Here is a 14,344-nt window from a genome sequence, read left to right as displayed (position 1 = left end):
GGGGCGGCGGCAGGAGCTTCGCGCCTCCTGCCGGCGGCCCCGCCGCACTGACGCTCTTAGGAGGGGCTGTGTGGACTTAAAAGGGGCGTGGCCTGGAGGGGGCGGGGCCAAAGCGCCGCCGGCCAATCCGGCCCCGCGCGGAGGGGGCGGCGGGTGGGGGGGAGGGAAAGAGGGTAGTAGCCTCGCGCCCCCTGTCGGCGGCCCCGCCGCCCTGCCGCTGTTAGCTGGGGCTGCGAGGAGCGGGCGCCCCTAGGGGCCGCTGCGCGTCACTGCGGCCTCGGCGCCCCCTAGCGTGTGGCGGTAGCATCGCAACGGCAAGGAAGGGGCGGCGCCCTGCTCCCGCACTCCCGACACGTTGTACATTTTTATCGCCCTATTTATTGGGTGAATGAGGTGTCCATCCCCTTCAATCTATTTATCGTGATCATGTTGTCTTGTTTTTGTCTGCCTGTCTCCCCCGATTAGACTGTCAGTCCCTCGATGAGCAGGGATGGTCTCTATCTGGTGCCGAATTGTCCATTCCAAGCGCTTAGTCCAGTGCTCTGCACATAATAAGCGCTCAATAAATACCATTGAATGAAGGAAAACCCTCCTCGCCGCCAACCCCGCCTCCCCCACTGGCCTGCTGGGTGACCTTGGACAAGTCACCTCACTTCTCTGGGCCTCAGTGACCTCATAATAATAATAATGTTGGTATTGGTTAAGCGCTTCCTATGTGCAGAGCACCGTTCTAAGCGCTGGGGGAGATACAGCGTAAATCAGATTGTCCCATATGAGGCTCCCAGTCTTCTTCCCCATTTTCCAGATGAGGTCACTGAGGTCCAGAGAATAATAATACCGACACCCATGCCCGTCACCCCCGCCACTTGTTCCGGACCTTTAACTCTCTCCTTAGGCCCCCTGTTCCTCCCCCTCCCCCATCTCTCACCCCCAATGATCTGGCCACCTATTTCATCACAAAAATCAACACAATCAAGTCTGAGCTCCCCAAAGTCACCCCTCCGCCTCTCCCCTCCCCTCCCCACCAACCCTCTCCCCTACTTTTCCATCCTTCCCTGCAGTATCCTCAGAGGAGATCTCCTCCCTCTTCGCAAGTGCCACCCCCTCCACCTGCGCCTCGGACCCCATTCCCTCTCACTTTATTAAAACCATCGCCCCTGCCCTCCTCCCTTCCTTAACTTCTATTTTTAACCACTCAGTCTCCAATGGCTCCTTCCCCTCTGCCTTTAAACATGCCCACGTCTCCCCCATCCTAAAAAAACCCGCTCTTGACCCCACTTCCCCCTCCAGTTATCGCCCTATCTCCCTACTACCCTTCCTTTCCAAAATCCTAGAACGAGTCGTCTACAATCGCTGCTTAGAATTCCTTAACTCCCATTCTCTCCTGGACCCCCTCCAATCTGGCTTCCGTCCCCTCCACTCTACCGAGACTGCTCTCTCTAAGGTCACCCATGACCTCCTTCTTGCCAAATCCAATGGCTCCTACTCCATTCTAATCCTCCTTGACCTCTCTGCTGCCTTTGACACTGTCGACCATCCCTCCTCCATACCTTATCTCACCTTGGCTTCACCGACTCCGTCCTCTCCTGGTTCTCCTCTTACCTCTCTGGTCGGTCATTCTCGGTCTCCTTCGCCGGAGCCTCCTCCCCCTCCCATCCTTTAACTGTTGGAGTTCCTCAAGGGTCAGTTCTTGGCCCTCTTCTGTTCTCCATTTACACTCACTCCCTCGGTGAACTCATTCACTCTCACGGCTTCGACTACCATCTCTACGCAGATGACACGCAGATCGTGGCTCAGTGGAAAGAGCACGGGCTTTGGAGTCAGGGCTCATGAGTTTGAATCCCAGCTCTGCCACTTGTCGGCTGTGTGACTGTGGGCAAGTCACTTAACTTCTCTGTGCCTCAGTTCCCTCATCTGTAAAATGGGGATTAAGACTGTGAGCCCCATGTGGGACAACCTGATTCCCCTATGTCTACCCCAGCGCTTAGAACAGTGCTCGGCACATAGTAAGCGCTTAACAAATACCAACATTATTATTATTATCTACATCTCCGCCCCTGTCCTCTCCCCCTCCCTTCAGGCTCGCATCTCCTCCTGCCTCCGGGATGTCTTCACCTGGATGTCGGCCCGCCACCTAAAACTCAACATGAGCAAGACTGAGCTCCTCATCTTCCCTCCCAAACCCGGTCCTCTCCCAGACTTCCCTATCACCGTGGATGGCACGACCGTCCTTCCCGTCTCTCGGGCCCGCGATCTCGGTGTCATCCTTGACTCGTCTCTCTCGTTCACCCCACGCATCCTATCCATTACCAAGACCTGCCGGTTTCACCTTTACAATATCGCCAAGATCCGCCCTTTTCTCTCCACCCAAACGGCTACCTTACTGCTACAGGCTCTCGTTATATCCCGGCTAGACTACTGTGTCAGCCTTCTCTCTGACCTCCCTTCCTCCTCTCTTGCCCCGCTCCAGTCTATTCTTCACTCCGCTGCCCGGCTCATCTTCCTGCAGAAATGATCTGGGCATGTCACTCCCCTTCTTAAACAACTCCAGTGGTTGCCTATCGACCTCCGCTCCAAACAAAAACTCCTCACTCTAGGCTTCAAGGCTCTACATCACCTTGCCCCTTCCTACCTCTCCTCCCTTCTCTCTTTCTACCGCCCACCCCGCACGCTCCGCTCCTCTGCTGCCCACCTCCTCACCATCCCTCGGTCTCGCCTATCCCACCGTCGACCCATGGGCCACGTCCTCCCGCGGTCCTGGAACGCCCTCCCTCCTCACCTGCGTCAAACTGATTCTCTTCCCCTCTTCAAAACCCTACTTAAAACTCACCTCCTCCATGAGGCCTTCCCAGACTGAGCTCCTCTTCTCCCTCTACTCCCTCTGCCACCCCCCCTTTACCTCTCCGCAGCTTAACCCTCTTTTCCCCCTTTTCCCTCTGCTCCTCCACCTCTCCCTCCCTATCCCCACAGCACTGTACTCGTCCGCTCAACTGTATATATTTTCATTACCCTATTTATTTTGTTAATGAAATGTACATTGCCTTGATTCTATTTAGTTGCCATTGTTTTTACGAGATGTTCTTCCCCTCGACTCTATTTATTGCCATTGTTCTTGTCTGTCCATCTCCCCCGATTAGACTGTAAGCCCGTCAAACGGCAGGAACTGTCTCTATCTGTTGCCGACTTGTTCATTCCAAGCGCTTAGTACAGTGCTCTGCACATAGTAAGCGCTCAATAAATACTATTGAATGAATGAATGAATGAATGAATTAGGAAGCAGAGTTGGAATTTTTCCTGATTTTTTGACACTCAGACAGCATCATGTATCCTTGTGAGGCAGCGTACGCTGGAAGTCAGACGACCTGAATTGTAACTGCTGCTGTGTTTGCTGTGTGACCTTGAGCAAGTCACTTAAGTTCTCTGGACCCCGGTCTCTTTCATCTGTAAGATGAGGATTAAACACTTGTTCTTCTCATTTAGACTGTGAGCCCCATGTGGTACAAGGCCTATGTGCTCGACCGCTCATTTGTATATATTTTTTATTACCCTATTTATTTTGTTAATGAGATATACATCACCTTGATACTATTTATTGCTATTGTTTTAATGAGATGTACATCCCCTTGATTTTATTTATTGCCATTGTTCTTGTCTGCCTGTCTCCCCCGATTGGACTGTAAACCCATCAGTGAGCAGGGACTGTCTCAATCTGTTGCCGATTTGTCCATTCCAAGCGCTTAGTACAGTGCTCTGCACATAGTAAACGCTCAATAAATACTATTGAATGAATGAATGAATGTACGACCTGATGATCTTGTATCTACCATAGTGCTTACTATCGTGTTCGGCACAGAGTAATTGCTTAACAAATATCATTATTATCATTATTAGTAGTAGTAGTATTAAGAAGGGGTCTGCTTTTGTGATGTTGAAAATTTTTTAAAATTGTGTGATGAATCATTAGGTGAATTCCTTGTGGAAAAACCATATGCTCTGCCCTTTAGAAAAATCATGAGAGGAGCCACAAAGCCTGAAGGACATTAGATTAGACTCCTTAAATTTATCTGCATGGTTGAAAGAACCTCTTCTGAGAAAACCAATTTAAGAGTGTTTGCACTTCTTTCAGTCTCCCCGGGGCAGAAAAATCTAATTAACAGAAGCTGCTAATGCCCCAGTTCAATCTACTCTCAGACTTGAATCCCTGAAATTAGTCTCCTGACTAGGGAGCAATCGCTGGAGGAGAAGCAGCAGTAGTATTTAGTATTTACTGTGTGCAGGGCACTGTACTAAACGCTAGGAGAGGATAGGCATCTGGGAATTAGACACAGTCCCTGTCCCTTGGGGGATCCACAATCTAATAGTATAAGCAGCGTGGACTAGAGGATAGAGAATAGAGCACGGGCCTAGTATTTATTGCCATTGTTCTTGTCTGTCTGTCTCCCCTGATTAGACTGTAAGCCCGTCAAAGGGCAGGGACTGTCTCTATCTGTTATGGATTTGTACATTCCAAGCGTTTAGTACAGTGCTCTGCACATAGTAAGCGCTCAATAAATGCTATTGAATGAATGAATGGAGTCAGAAGGACCTGGGTTCTATTCCCAGCTCTGCCACTTGCCCACTCTGTGACCTTTGGGCAACTCACTTCACTTCTCTGGGCCTCAGTTACCTCATCTGGAAAATGCGGATGAAGACTGGAAGTCCCATGTGGGACATGGACCGTGTTCAACCTGATTACCCCAGCGCTTAATACGGTGCCTGGCACAGAGAAAGCACTTAACAAATACCATTTTAAAAAATAATAATAATGGGAGACGGTAGTTTTGACAGACACTTCAGGAAAGATGAAACATTAAAAAAGACAACCCAGACAACTACGCAACTTAAAAATGAAATTAGTAGGATAAGGGGGCTGGAAGATCAGAATTTCAGGCTCCTTGGGGATCAGAATTTGTGGGAGTTTGTGGAGGCTCCAAGGGGTTTGTGGAAGCCTAGGGCTGTGGGTGTGCTTGGAAGCAACTTTTATCTCTGCCCAGCAGGGCACAGAGCATGCCCGGGGCAGAGACGCTATCCTCCAGATTTGGGCACGAACTTTACCGTTAAAACACAGTTTCTTAATATAGTCCACCAATATGTTTGCCTCTTACAGTTACGTATATTTTTAGGTACAGAGGAATGGCAGACGTCTCTGACTCAGGTTGGACTTTTCCTGCTTCAGTGCAGTATATTGTACAAGAATTCATTCATTCATTCAATAGTATTTACTGAGCACTTACTATGTGCAGAGCACTGTACTAAGCGCTTGGAATGTACAATCCCTGTTCCACATGGGGCTCACAATCTCATTCCCCATTTTACAGATGAGATAACTAGGGCACAGCGAAGTAAAGTGACTTACCCAAGGTGACACAGCAGACAAGTGGTGGAGGCGGAATTAGAACCTATGACCTTCTGACTCCCAGACCTAAACTCCCTCTCCACCTCCTTTTTTGAGCCTCTCCAATTCAATTTCTACCCCCTTTACTACGCTGAGACTGTTCTCTCCGTGGATTTCCAATAGCCTCCTTGCCAAATCTAACACTCTATTCTGTCCTAATCCTCTGTAACTTCTCTGCTGCCTCCAGCTCTATGGACCACTCTCTTCTGGAAACACTCTCCATCCTGTTTTCTAATACGGTTCTCACCCAGTGCTTTTCCAGAGGCTCTTTCACCGGCTCTATGTGCACACCGGCAAATCAAATCATTACCCATTCCCTTCCAAACAAGCATAAACTTCTGACCATTGGTTCTGAGACAATCCATCGTTTCTCTTCCTTCTACTCTTACTCCAGCACACCTCAGCACAGATTTTCCATTTCTCTCCCCAGAGTTTACTCACTGTGCCTCGTTCTCATCTCTCCTGCCATTAACATCTTGCCTACATCTTGTCCCACCCCTGGAAATCCTTTATCAACAACTCTCCCCATCTTCAGAGATCTTCCTAATCAATCAACCCATCAATAGTAATAATAATAATGACAATGGTATTTATTAAGTGCTTAATATGTGCCGAACACTGCACTAAGCACTAGGGTTGATGGGAAAACAGTCACCTTCACTGATGCTGCCCTCTCCTATCTCTCTGGCGGTTCATTCTCAGTCTCTTTCGCAAGCTCCCCTTCTACCTCCCACCCCCTAACGGTGGGGGTCCCTCAACGTTCAGTTTTGGGTCCTCTTCTATTCTCCCTCTACACCCACTCCCTTGGAGAACTCATTTTCTCCTATGGTTTCAGCTTCCACTTCCACGCAGATGACACTCAAATCTATATCTCCAGCCCGGATCGCTCTCCCTCTCTCCAGGCTCTCATTTCCTCCTGCCTTCAAGAAATCTCTAAATGGTTGTCTACAGAGTTGTTCCCTGTATACAACGATCTTACCTTCTAGAGAGGGAGCCAGATATTAATATGAATAAATAATAAATGTATGTATTCATATATTCATAAATAATAAATAAATACATAATAAAATTCCTCACTCTTGGCTTCAAAGCGCTTCATCACCTAGCCCCTACCTCTCCTCACTTCTCTCCTTCTACAGCCCAGCCCATACACTCCGATCTTCTGCCACTCACCTCCTCACGGTCCCTCTTTCTCGCCTGTCCCGTCGTCGACCCCGGCCCACGTCCTACCGCTGATCTGGAATGCCCTCCCTCCTCACCTCCACCAAACTAACTCTAGTCCCCTCTTCAAAGCCCTACTGAGAGCTCACCTCCTCCAGGAGGCCTTCCCACACTGAGCCCTCCCTTCCCCTCTGCTCCTCCTCCCCTCTCCATTCCCCCTACTCCCTCCTTCTGCTTTTCCCCCTTCCCCTCCCCACAGCACTTGTGCATATTTGTGTATATTATTTATTACTCTATTTATTTTGTTAATGATGTATATATATCTATGATTGTATTTATCTTGATGATATTAACGCCAGAACTACTTTTTTTCTTTAGTTCTGTTTTGTTTTGTTGTCTGTCTCCTCCGTTTAGACTGTGAGCACATCGTTGGGCAGGGATTGTTTCTATCTGTTGCCGAATTGTCCATTCCGAGCACTTAGTACAGTGCTCTGTACATAGTAAGCACTCAATAAATACGATTGAATGTTTGAATGAATGAATGAAATCACAGTTACACTTGCAGGAGATGTGCTTTTAATAAGGTTTTGAAGGTGGGGGTCAGTGATCATCTGTCAGATATGAAGAGGGAAGGTGTTTCAAGCCAGAAGCAGACTTGAGCTAGGGATCGGTGTGAGATAGACGAGATCAAGGTACAGTGAGTAGGTTGGTGTTAGAGGACCGAAGTGTGCAGGCAGGGTTGTAGTGGGAGGGGGCAAGGTGATCCAGTGCTTTAAAGCCAATGGTGAGGAATTTCTGTTTGGTGCGGAGGTGGAAGGGCAATCACTGGCGGTTCTTGAGGAGTGGGGAAAAACATGGACTGAGCTGCTTTGAAGAAAAAAGATCCGGGAAGTAAAGCGATGTATGGATTGAATTGGGGAGAGACTGGAGGCTGATGCAAGGAGGCTGAAGCAGCAGTAAAGGCAGGATAGGATAAGTGCTAAGACCAACAGAGTAGCAGTTTGGATGGAAAGGAAAGGGCAGATTTTAGCAATGTTCGGAAGGTGTCAGATTAAGTATGTGGGTTCGTTCATTCATTGCATTCGTTCAATCGTATTTATTGAACGCTTACTGTCTGCAGAGCACTGTACTAAGCGCTTGGGAGAGTACAGTGCAACAATATACAGACACATTCCCTGCCCACAATGAGCTTACAGTCGAATGAGATGAGGATAATGTGAAACGGGGTTAATGGTGCTGTGGACAGTGCAGGGAAAGTCGGGGGAGGGCAGGGTTTGGGTAGAAATATGAGAAGTTTGGTTTTGGACATGTTTAGTTTGAGGTGTCAGTAGGACATTCAAGTAGAGAGATCCTGAAGGCAGGAGGAAATACGAGACGGCAGAGAAGGAGAGAGATCAGGGCTGGAGCTGTAGATTTGGGAGTCATCTACATCATTCATTGGAGTGAATGAGTTATCCAAGGGAGTGGGTATAGATGGAGAATAGAAGGGGACCGAGAACTGAGCCTTGAGGGACACCCATAGTGAGGGGGTGGGAGGCAGAGGAGGAGCCCATGTAAGAGACTGAGAATGAGCGGCCAGAGAGATAGGAGGAGAACCAGGAGAAGACAGTGTAAGTGAAGCCAAGGTTGGATAATGTTTCCAGGAGAAGAGGGTAGTCAACAGTGTCAAAGGCAGCCGAAAGGTGGTGGAGGATTAGGATGGAGTAGAGGCCATTGGGTTTGGCAAGAAGGATATCACTGGTGACCTTTGAGGGCGGTTTCGGTGGAGTGAGGGGATGGAAGCCAGATTGAAGGGGATCAAGAAGACAATTGGAGGAGAGGAAGTGGAGGCAGCAGGTGTAGACAATTCGTTCAAGGAAGCAAGCAATTGTTTGCACAGAAATAGCGTGTCATTTCACAAATGTCAACTTCCCACAGCCGTGTTGGACCTAAATTACTTTTGTTTCCTCCCCTTCCAAGGAAATATAGGCCCCCAAGAGGAATCGGTCTGATGTTTCAAAATTAGATTAGTGCACATAATCTTTGGTTTGCTGGAATCCAGTCTACTAGATTTGGTCTACTAAATTGCGCTTTATTCTACAATTCTGCCCTCATGCATAGGCTTTAGAGGATTTATGGGACTTCCGATTCCTATTCTAAGAGGGCATAACTGACATTTATGATTTTATTCTTTTCCCAGAGAAAGTAGCCCCAGTCCATGACACGGTGCTTTCCAGATGAACTCCTTTGGGAGATTACAGAATAACAAAGCTGGTGAACATGTTCCCTGCCCACAATGAGCAGGGAATTTATTTTTCCCATATGCTGCTTTTCAGAGTGTTTTTAGGGTTTTGAAAGGAAGTGGATTCATTGTTTGGATTCATTCTGTAGTCTTATTCTATTTACTATTCTGCTACATATATATACATACATACACAAATATACATGTATATTTATATATGATATGTTATACGTACATTATACATTTCATATATATATATATATTTAAGCAAGACATGCAGAGGTTGAAAGTAGAGCATGGGCCTGCTAGTCAGAGGACCTGGGTTCTAATTCCAGTTCTGCCATTTGTCTGCTCTGTGACCTTGGGCAAATCACTTCATTTCCCTGGGCCTCAGTTACCCCATCTGTAAAAGGGGGAGTAAGACTGTGAGCCCTATGTGAGATAGGGACTGTATCCAACTCCATTTGCTTGTATAATAATGTTGGCATTTGTTAAGCGCTTACTATGTGCCGAACACTGTTCTAAGCGCTGGGGTAGACATAGGGGAATCAGGTTGTCCCACGTGGGGCTCACAGTCTTAATCCCCATTTTACAGATGAGGGAACTGAGGCACAGAGAAGTTAAGTGACTTGCCCACAGTCACACAGCCGACAAGTGGCAGAGCTGGGATTCGAACTCATGAGCCCTGACTCCAAAGCCCATGCTCTTTCCACTGAGCCACGCTGCTTGTATCCACCCCAGGGCTTAGTATGTGCCTGGCACATAGTAAGTGCTTAAGAAGTGATGCAATTACCATTATTATTATTAATAATATTATTAATTGATATTCTTTACTAGTGCCCTTAAAGAAATCCTGACCAAGTTACTAGTCATTTTCCACAAGGTTGCTCGACTGTGATTGAGGTTCAGGCCAAGGCAGTGGCCCTCAATTTCTAAATCCATTGGCCAATTTATCAGGACACAGTTGCCAGGCACCATTCAATCACTAGTATTGTGCTTACCATGCTGAGGTAGTTGGTCAGGAGAGAACTCTCTATTCTCTATTCTCTGATGCTTCTGCCTGTCGGGAGAGAGATATAATAATAATAATAATGTTGGCATTTGTTAAGCGCTTGCCAAGCACTGTTCTAAGCACTGGCGTAGATTCCAGGTAATCAGGTTGCCCCATGTAGGGCTCACAGTCTTCATTCCCATTTGACAGATGAGGAAACTGAGGCACAGAGAAGTTATGTGACTTACCCAAGGTCACACAGCTGACAAGCGGCGGAGCCAGGATTAGAACCCACGACCTCTGACTGCCAAGCCCGCCATTCTCTACCGGGCAGTCCCCCTTAGAATGAGAGCCCACTGCAGCAGCAGCAACGGGACAAGCTCCCTTCCAGAAAGGAGGTCAGAATCTAAGGAAGGCCCTCCTTCTCATAATAATTGCAGCATTTGATAGGTGCTTGCTATGCGCTAAGTACCACGGTAGATATATCCTCCCTGTCTCACAAGCCCATAACCTTGATGTTGCACTCTACTCATGTCTCTGGTACAACCCGCATATTCGATCTGTCACCAAATCTTGTTGGTTCTACTTTACAGCATCGCTAAAATCCACCCATTCTTCTCCATCCAAACTGCTACTATGCCTCTCCCGCCTGGATTACTGCATCAACCTCCTCAAGGACCTCCCTCACCTCCCACGTCCAGTCCATGCTTCACTCTGCTGCCTGGGTCATTTTTCTAACAAAACGTCTCCCCACTTCTCAAGACCCTCCAATGGTTGCCCATCCACCTCTGCATCAAACAGAAGGGCCTCATCATTGACTTTAAAGCAGCCTGTCCCCTCCTACCTCGCCTCCCTGATCTCCAACTACACCCCAGCCCACATACTTTATCACTCCTCCAGCACCAACTTGTTCACTGTGCCCCGATCTCATCTATCTCGCCGCCAATCCCTTTCCCGAATTCTCCCTCCGGCCTGAAACTCTCTCCCCTCATAGACGCCAGAACACCACTCTCGCCACCTTCGAAGCCTCGCTAAGGTCAAACACCTTTAAAAAATAAATAAATGAATACGACTGACACGATTCGAGAAACACTGATCCAGGGAGGGGGCGAGATATGAAACGATTGATTCATTCTACAGAGAATATCAAAGACTGCTAATTTTGCAGCCCCTTGATACTTTGAGCGGATTCCAGCTGGTGATGATTTACAAGCCATCTTGGCGAGGCTTCGTTAATAACTCAGACAACAAGGCCCCTTCAGTTCGTAGTTTCCAACATATTTAAATTTGTAGAAAAGCCACTAGAGGCCAGTGCTTGCCTGGAAGTGAGTCGGCCTTTCAAGACACGATTGTGTCGTGGAGAGACTCTCTTGCCCGCTTTCACACTGGGCCCCTGGAAACACGATAGTACCCCTGGCCATTCGGGAATAAGCATGGCTCAGACACCAATGGTTAAGTGAGGAAAGGTATGCTCTATCATCACCATGCTAGATGCTGGAGTTGTTTTTGTAGAAGTGGGATGATTTGCACAGAGTCATCCACACTCTCGCACTCATTACCTCGGTGCTCAGTGGCAGATATTGCACAGCAGCTGGTAGGGATAACGGTTGCTGACTGTGCTCACATAACAGAACCCAGCCCTCACACTTCGCTTCTCCAACACCAACCTATTCACTGCGCCTCAATCTCACCTCTCTTGCCCTTGGCCCCTGCTCAGGTCCTCCCTCTTACCTGGAATTCCCTCCGACTTCATATCCACCTTTAAAGCCCTAAAAAAAACATATCTCTTTCAGGGAGCCCTCCCAAACTAACCTCTCGTCTCCCCATGCTATTCTCTCTTCTTTCTGCATTCACTCATTCAGTTATATTTATTGAGCACTTCATTCACTCATTCATTCAATAGTATTTATTGAATACTTACTACATGCAGAGCATTCATTCATTCAATAGTATTTATTGAGCGCTTACTATGTGCAGAGCACTGTACTAAGCTCTTGGAATGGACAATTCGGCAACAGAGACAATCCCTGCCCATCGACTGGCTTACAAGTCTAATCGGGGGAGACAGAAAGGCAAAAACAATAGCAATAAATAGAATCAAGGGGATGTACATCTCATTATTCATTCATTCATTCAATAGTATTCATTGAGCACTTAATATGTGCAGAGCACTGTACTAAGCGCTTGGAATGTACAAATCAGGAACAGATAGAGACAGTCCCTGCCCTTTGACAGGCTTACAGTCTAATCAGGGGAGACGGACAGACAAGAACAATAGCAATAAACAGAATCTAGGGGATGAACATCTCATTAAAACAATAGCAAATAAGTAGAATTAAGGCGATGTACATTTCATTAACAAAATAAATAAGGTAATGAAAATATATACAGTTGAGCAGATGAGTACAGTGCTGAGGGGATGGGAAGGGAGAGGGGGAGGAGCAGAGGGAAATGGAGGGAAAAGAGGGTTTAGCTGCAGAGAGGTGAAGGGGGTCAGTATAGGGAGTAGAGGGAGAAGCAGCGTGGCTCAGTGGAAAAGAGCACGGGCTTTGGAGTCAGAGGTCATGGGTTTGAATCCCAGCTCTGCACTTGTCAGCTGTGACTGAGGGCAAGTCACAACTTCTCTGTGCCTCAGTTACCTCATCTGTAAAATGGGGATTAAGACTGTGAGCCCCACGTGGGATAACCTGATTCCCCTTTGTCTACCCCAGTGCTTAGAACAGTGCTCTGCACATAGTAAGCGCTTAACAAATACCAACATTATTATTATTAGAAGGGGCGCTCAGTCTGGGAAGGCCTCTTGGAGGAGGTGAGCTATAAGTAGGGTTTTGAAGAGGGGAAGAGAATGAGTTTGGCGGAGGTGAGGAGGGAGGGCATAGGTGAGGAGGGAGGGCATTCCAGGACCACGGGAGGATGTGGACCAGGGGTTGACGGCGGGATAGGTGAGAATGGGGGATGGTGAGGAGGTGGGCGGCAGAGGAGCGGAGCGTGCGGGGGCGGGGGGGGGGCAGCGGAAAGAGAGAAGGGAGGAGAGGGCAAGGTGATGGAGAACCTCGAAGCCTAGAGTGAGAAGATTTTGTTTTGCATGGAGGTTGATAGGCAACCACTGGAGGTTTTTAAGAAGGGGAGTGACATGCCCAGAGCGTTTCTGCAGGAAGATGAGCCGGGCAGCGGAGTGAAGAATAGACTGGAGTGGGGCGAGAGAGGAGGAAGGGAGATCAGAGAGAAGGCAGACACAGTAATCTAGCCGGGATATTACAAGAGCCCGTAGCAGTAAGATAGCTGTTTGGGTGGAGAGGAAAGGGCGGATCTTGGCGATATTGTAGAGGTGAGACCGGCAGGTTTTGGTGATAGATCGGATATGGGGGTGAACGAGAGAGCCGAGTCAAAGATGACACCGAGGTTGTGGGCCTGAGAGACGGGAAGGATGGTCGTACTGTCCACAATGATAAGGAAGTTAAGGAGAGGACAGGCCTTGGGAGGGAAGATGAGGAGCTCAGTTTTGCTCATGTTGAGTTTTAGGTGGTGGGCAGACATCCAGGTAGAGACGTCTTGGAGGCAGGAGGAGATATGAGCCTGAAGGGAGGTGGAGAGGATGGGGCAGAGATGTAGATCTGTGTGTCATCTGCATAGAGGTGATAGTTGAAGCTGTGAGAGCGAATGAGTTGACCGAGGGAGTGAGGTATATGGAGAACAGAAGAGGGCCAAGAACTGACCCTTGGGGAACCCCAACAGTTAGAGAATGGGAGGGGGAGGAGGACCCTGCGAAGGAGACCGAGAATGACCGGCCAGAGAGATAAGAGGAGAACCAGGAGAGGACGGAGTCTGTGAAGCCAAGATGAGATAAGGTGTGGAGGAGAAGAGGATGGTGGACAGTGTCAAAGGCAGCTGAGAGGTCAAGGAGGATTAGAATGGAGTAGGAGCCATTGGATTTGGCAAGAAGGAGGTCATGGGTGACCTTAGAGAGAGCAGTCTCGGTAGAGTGGAGGGGACGGAAGCCAGATTGGAGGGGGTCCAGGAGAGAATGGGAGTTACGGAATAAATAAATAGGGTAATTAAAATATATACAAATGAGGAGACGAGCACAGTGCTTAGGGGTGGGGAAAGGAGAGGGGGAGGAGCAGAGGGAAAGAGGGGGAGAGGGCCTTAACTGAGGGGAGGTGAAGGAGGGGTAGAGGGGCAGCAGAGGGAGCAGAGGGAAAAGGAGAAGCTCAGTGTGGGAAGGCCCCTTGGAGGAGGTGAGCTCTCAGTCGGGCTTTGAAGAGGGGAAGAGAGTTAGTTTGGCGGAGGTGAGGAGGGAGGGCATTCCAGGACAGCGGGAGGACGTGGCCCAGGGGTCGACTGAGGGATAGGTGAGAACGGGGGACGGTGAGGAGGTGGGTGGCAGAGGAGCAGAGCGTGCGGGCTGGGCAGTGGAAAGAGAGAAGGGAGGAGAGGTAGGAGGGGCAAGGTGATGGAGAGCCTTGTAGCCTAGAGTGAGAAGTTTTTGTTTCATGTGGAGGTTGATAGGCAACCACTGGAGGTTTTTGAGGAGGGG

This window comes from Ornithorhynchus anatinus, chromosome 1 (genome assembly GCF_004115215.2).
Source record: "Ornithorhynchus anatinus isolate Pmale09 chromosome 1, mOrnAna1.pri.v4, whole genome shotgun sequence".
In the NCBI taxonomy this organism is placed as follows: domain Eukaryota; kingdom Metazoa; phylum Chordata; class Mammalia; order Monotremata; family Ornithorhynchidae; genus Ornithorhynchus; species Ornithorhynchus anatinus.
Note: the sequence above shows the minus strand (reverse complement) of the source record.